This window comes from Catharus ustulatus, chromosome 3 (genome assembly GCF_009819885.2).
Source record: "Catharus ustulatus isolate bCatUst1 chromosome 3, bCatUst1.pri.v2, whole genome shotgun sequence".
NCBI classification, from domain to species: Eukaryota; Metazoa; Chordata; class Aves; order Passeriformes; family Turdidae; genus Catharus; species Catharus ustulatus.
The window spans coordinates 57,430,494-57,436,925 of record NC_046223.1 but is presented as its reverse complement, the minus strand read 5'-3'; positions in this window follow the sequence as shown (position 1 = coordinate 57,436,925).

Genomic DNA, 6,432 nt, shown 5'->3' with positions numbered 1-6,432 from the left:
TGACGTGAAACACTCACATTCTTTGGGACATAGCTACAAGCCGGGCTCCCTCTGGTTTACCAGTCAGACTGGTTTACAAGAGATAGAACCTCTGCTGAATCCCCACATTAGGTGAGTTCATGAACAACCACCATAATATAGTATGAACAACATTTTGTTAGTTGAAATTCAGAGCATGTATAATAATATAATAATTCAGAGCATGGATAATATCTAGCCAAAAATGAATGATCTGGGACTAATTATGAGCAACCAAACAAAAAATTCCGGAGTGGGGATGTATGAAAATTGCACATACAGGTGTTATCGGCATTTACTTCTTTTAAAAGAACTTCTGGATTTACTCTGAATTTCCTACACCATAACATTATTCTCTTTGGAAATGGGAGAAGTATTTGGAGCCTGAACTTCAGGGAGAGAAACTTCCTATTGAAGGAGAAATTTATAACTTAAACAAATAGTTGCCTTCCTGTGCACATATTCTTCTCTTTGCACCCTGTGCAGTCTACTACTTCATATCAGGTATGGAAGAGCAGGTGCTGGAGGGGGTGACCAGCTGCTCTCTCAAGCCCCTGTTCCCACGTTAGGTCCAGGAAATCCACCATCAAGAACCAAATATCACATTTTTAAAAATTAAAAGTGAAGTTGGAAAGATAGCAAAAGGGGAACAGAGGGCTGCCACAACATGACTCCCTCCACACATCTCTGCTCCCCTTGGGTCTCACCCCCATACAGGTTTAGGTGCTCAGTCAAGAGTTTGGGTTACGGTTAAGTTTAGGGTTATGCCTAGGGTTAGGCTTCAAAAAACCACAAAGCCTGCAGCAGCAGGAATTGGCAGCTTCAAAAGGCATCCCATGAGGAATACTGGACAGTGACAACACGGTTCCCTCCACATGTTTCTGCTCGGCTCCAGCCTCACTCCAATAAAGGTTTAAATGCTCAACCTATGGATTGGGATACTGCAAGGGTTAGGGCTAGGTCTAGGGTTTGGGTTCAGAAAACCACAAAACCCATCATTTCAGGGACTCTGTAACTACAAAAGCTATGCAAAGGAGAACAAAGGACTGCCACAACATGGCTCAACAGCCACATTTCAGCATGGATCCAGCCTTAAACCCCATACAGTTTTAACTGCTCAGCCTTCAGTCAGGGTAATGGCTTGGGTTAGGGTTAAACCTAGGATTAGGGTAAAGAGAACCACAAAACCTAGAGATTCAAGGACACAGTAGTTTCAAGCCAAGGAAACAGCCAAGGAGAGCACAGGACTGAAAAAACATGCCTGCCTCCACACCTTTCTTCTTCCCTCAGGCCTATTCCGCATGCAGGTTTAACTGCTCAGCCTAGGGTTAGGGGTATGGCTACGGCAGGTTTCCAATAAACATGAAGCCCAGATTTCTGGGGACACTGCAGCTACAAATGGCATGCCAAGAATGCAGGACTGCAAAACCATGGCTCTCTCCACAGAATTCTATCTGTCTGCAGCCTCACCCCAATACAGGTTTAACAGCTCAGCCTAGGGTTAGGGTTATGGCTAGGGTTTGGGTTACATCTAGAATTAGGGTTAAGAGAACCACAAATCCCAGAGATTCAGGGAGTCTGCAGCTTCAAAATCCCAGCCAATGGTAGCACAGGAGTGCCACAACATGGCTTCATCCAAATCTTTGTTTGTCCCTCCAGTGTCAATCCCATACAGGAGTAACTGCTCAGCTAGGGTTAGGGTTAAGACAAGGGTTATGGTTACAGCTGGGGTGAGGGTTGAGAAAACCATAAATCCTAGAGCTCCTGGGACACTGCAGCTACAATAGACATAACGTGGGGAATACTGGACTGTTATAACAATGTCTGCCTCCACACATTTCTGCTTCCCTCAGACCTCACCTCCATAATGTTTTAGGTGTTCAGCCTAGGATTTGGGTTATTGCTTGGGTTATTTATAAACCTAGGGTTTTCAAAAAATCACAAAGCTTAGAGGTCCAGGGACTCTGCAGCTTCAAAAAGTCATGCCAAATGGGACACAAGAGTTCCACAACACGTCTCCCTCCACACCACACCTGCATGGCTCCAGCCTCACCCCAATACAAGTTTAACTGCTCAGCCTAGGTTTTGGGTTTTGAGTAGTGGTAGGGTTCTAACTAGTTTTAGGGTTCAGAAAAGCCAAAAATTCACAACTCCAGGGACTCTGCAGCTCCAATAGGCATGCTGTGGGGAACCCAGTAATTTTTTAACAATGGCTCCCTCCACATGACTCTGCATAGCACCAATCTCACAGCTGTGAACATTTTACAGGTTCCCCTAGGAGCAGCAGGTCAACCTAGAGTTCTTGGCTTCGTGTTTATCTGGACCCCATCCCTAGGCACAACCTTAGCCCTAGCAGTAACCCTAGCCATTGCTAGAGCAGTTACCTGTATGTAGGTGAGGCCAGAGGCAAGCATCAGTCTGAGGAGGGAGCCATGGTGTAGCAGTGCTGTGTTCTGTTTGGCATATCTTTTGTAGTTGCAGAGTGTCTGAGCCTCTGGGCTTGTGGTTTTCTGAAGCCTAATCACAGGCCTAACCCTAGGCATAATACTAATCCTAGGCATAGCTGTACAACATGCATAAAAGTGAGGCTGGAGCCAGTAGAAATCTGTGGCGTGAGCCATGTTATTATTGCAGTCCTGCATTCTACTTCTCATTCCATTTGTTACTGCAGCATTCCTGGCTTGACTCTACGCCTAGGCATAACCCTAAGCCTAGGATGACCACGCAAACCTGTATTGGGAGCAAGACTGGAGGCAAGCAGAAAGGTGTGTAGGGAGCCATGTTATGGCAGTCCTGTGTTATCCTTGGCATGCTGTTTGTTTTTGCAGAGGCTGTGAATCTGAGGGTTTTCTGAATTTCTGAACCTATCTGTAACCCTAATCCTAGGCTAAGTAGTTAAACCTCTAAGGGGGTGAGTCTGTAGGGAAACAGAAATGTGTGGAGGAAGCTGTGTTGTGGCAGTCCTGTGTTCCCATTCACATGCTAATTGTTGATGGCAGCTATGATAAAAAAAACTTCATCTGATTTTCAATTTCTTTTTTTGGGGGGGATCCAGACCTCTTTACTGAAATCTCTTTAGAGGAGACTAGATAGCACCTGATGCCTATGGTCTTCATATAAAATCTAATTTATAAACAACCCAGATGAAGCAGCTATGATAAGTATTTATAGGAAATGAATCCATACACATCGCACTGTCTATCAGATAGGAACCTCATACTGTTTACAACTGCATGCATGTCCTACTTCATCATTTCACTTAAAGGTAACATGCTAAAGATAAGCTTGCGTGTGTCAGTCCTCACACCTGCCAAAGTGTCTTATTTACAGAAATTAATATCATGCACAGATGGGTTTTTTTTCCTCCTTAATAAATAGTTAAGCACCAGAAATTCACTGTTCCAATGCTATTTATTAATAAAGACTTATTAAGAGGAGGAAACTTCAAAGGGATGTATTTCTCACTGAATCAAATTGTATGTCTCAAAACACCACAATTTCTTCCCCTATGAAAAGCGCTGTGATCTTTAAGATACCCTCTGAAGTTCTCCCTTCAGTATTGATATGTACCATGGCCAGAAGTTCTTTTCTGCCTTGACTCAGAAGCCAAATTCTTAACACCTGTCATGTCTTCTCTTTGGTACTGCAGAACATCTGCTTGTTTGCTTTATGCCCCTTGATTTTTTCATTGTTCTCAGTGTACAATAACACATTACAAGTATCCATCTCCCTCAGAAACTTGGAGATCTTTGTGAGAATGCTCTTTTTATTTATCTTCAGTTTTTAATTTCTTTGATTTGTCTTGTTTATGGAAGCAGTTTTTTTGGGTGACACAGCAGCCCCCTGTACATAGATATTTTCAGACCAACATGATGAAGTGTTATAAATTGCCTGCTTGTTCATGCAAGATAAAAGTGCAAAAGAGCATTTTTCTTTTTCTCCAAATATGTGAGATTTTCCTGGAATTGATTTTCAAACAGCTATTTATAGTTGCGATTACAGTTGCAACTCAAGACATGTTAAGACTGCTCTTTCCTAAGGCTCAAAAAAACTCAGCATGAGTGGATCTTGCAAACAAACCTGTTATGCACTTACTTTTGCCTTTTTTCCCCCCTGTAAACTTTTTCTAGTGACATAATAAGAGCAGCTCAGTTAGATTTGCTTTCTTTACCATTTCTCCTTCCCCTAAAACCGTGTTCAATGTGCAGTTGGTATGTTTATCCTGGCAAAAGTGAGATGGTGTGAATAACAGCAAAGATTCTGGGCTGCTGAGGGTAAGAGTGCACAAGGACTAAGCTGCCTGTTATTTAGGTTTCCATTTCTCACAGGGACAGAGAGGGATGACAGCAAGTCACCAAGCACAAGCTTAACAGTGAGTAGAGAAGCTTGGGTATGTACTAGTATTTTGTGTGAAGAAGAGCTAAAACTGAATTTATTTTTACATCCACAGAGAAAACAAGGCTTTTCAGTAATCTGGAAATATGCACAACTCTTTTCAACAGGGAAAACAGGCCTTATGAAATATTGTTACATTGAATCTGGAGATTTTTGTCCGCTGCCTGCCCAGATGTGTGTTTACTCAAAGCATGGTCTATAAAAGGGAAATGCACAGGGAGTGCAACATAATATGCACATACTGATTTGAACTCCTCTGAGAAATTATAGACAGGGCCAGTGGGTCAGGGCAGACCCAACAAGTTGCGAGTCCCGAAACAACTGTCATTAGAAAATGAGAAGTTGAGTACAAAAATGTGTTGAGATTTACATTTTATTAAAAATTAATGGGGGTTTTTTGTTTTGTTTTTTTAACTGAAGGGAGTATGTCACAGCTATAGCCCACTATTATCTCTTCCACTTATCACTCTGACTATTGGGTACATTCCAGCTTCAGGGCCCTGCATACATGCCTGATTCCCCGTCATCCCACAGTGGGCAAAATCCCACTGCATTGTAATTCTCCCTCTTGTAGCTTCATTTCCACAGAAAGCAGGACAGGAAAAAATTGCCCATGGTCCCACCGATCTGTAGTCTGCATACAGAGGACTTGGGTGAGAGTATCCTGCAAAGCACATGCAAGCCTCAGACTCACTATTGCCGCTCAAAACTGACTTCTGCCTTTGTTGTGCACAAGCTGAATTCTGCAGGTCTCCTGTCTAGTCTGCTTGCTACATTATGGCAACCACTGTGTCAGAGCGCTCACCTACAGGATTCAAGTACAGTAATTTCACGAATACAAGCTGCACCGTTTTGACCAAAATTTTGCTCCCACACCGGAAATGTGGTTTATACTCAGGAGCGGTCAATATGTGAATAATTTTCTGACATTTTCAACCTCAGGAGTGCAAACAGAGTCAGTGCAAACTGCAAAGTTGAGCACCTGCCAGTAAAACCCTGCATTTACGCGGTTGTTACAAATTGGTTACTCTGTTGCACGGCAGGTGGAGCTGCTCTGTGCAGGCAGCACGGGGGGTGGGGAAGGCGGGGCAGCTCCCTCCTGCTGGCCTCGCGGCTCCGGGGGAGGCAGGGGTTCTCTCCTGCTGCCCCCGCGGCTCAGGGGGAGGCAGGGGGCTCTGTGCTGCTGGCCCCGCGGCTCGGGGGGCTCCCGTCCCCGCGTGCCACTGCCGCAGGAACGGGGTGGCTCCATCCCTTCCTCCCACCACCGCCGCAGGTGCCGGCAAGCTCTGTGCCCCCCCTGCCACCACAGGGCAGCGCCGGGCCGGGGCGAGCGAGCCCAGAGGCAGCGGCGGCCAGCCTCGAGCAGCCCCGCCGAGCGGCAGCACTGAGCTGGGCCACACAGCCCTGTCGACAGCCCCGAGCCCTCATGGCCCGAGCCGAGCCAGTAAACCCCGCCCTGCTGCGGTTCTGTTACTATTTGGCAACTTTGTTGCATGCGGGTCCTCACTGCGAACGACAGAGCGGCTTATACTCGGGTGCAGCTTATTTATGGACAAAGAACAAAATGCTTGCCAACACCCAGCGATGCGGCTTATACTCAGTGCGGCTTGTAATCGTGAAATTACTGTAATTGCTATTTTTCCCTCTGGGTGCTGTGGATAATAAAGGGGATTGAATACTCCTATGCAGCTAGCCATAACAGTAAAAAGTAAAGCATAAACAAAAGCCAACATTTCTAATCCTCAAAAGTTAGGGAAAGGGAATTTCTCTTCTCAAACAATGGATAAACAGATAGACATCTTAATCAGAGTAGGGACTAACACCTGCAAATCTCCTCTCCCAGAGGAGTGTGTGATGCAGACAGTCTTCTTTTACCTTGTTTTCTCTGTCCCAAACTATGTCTCAGTCCCAGAAGACAGGAAGGAAAAACTGATTCTGTTCTCATCCATGCCAACAGAATGCAAAAGAAATGGGGTTCAAATTTTCCAGAGGAAGATACTTTACCTTGGCTTCTGCTTC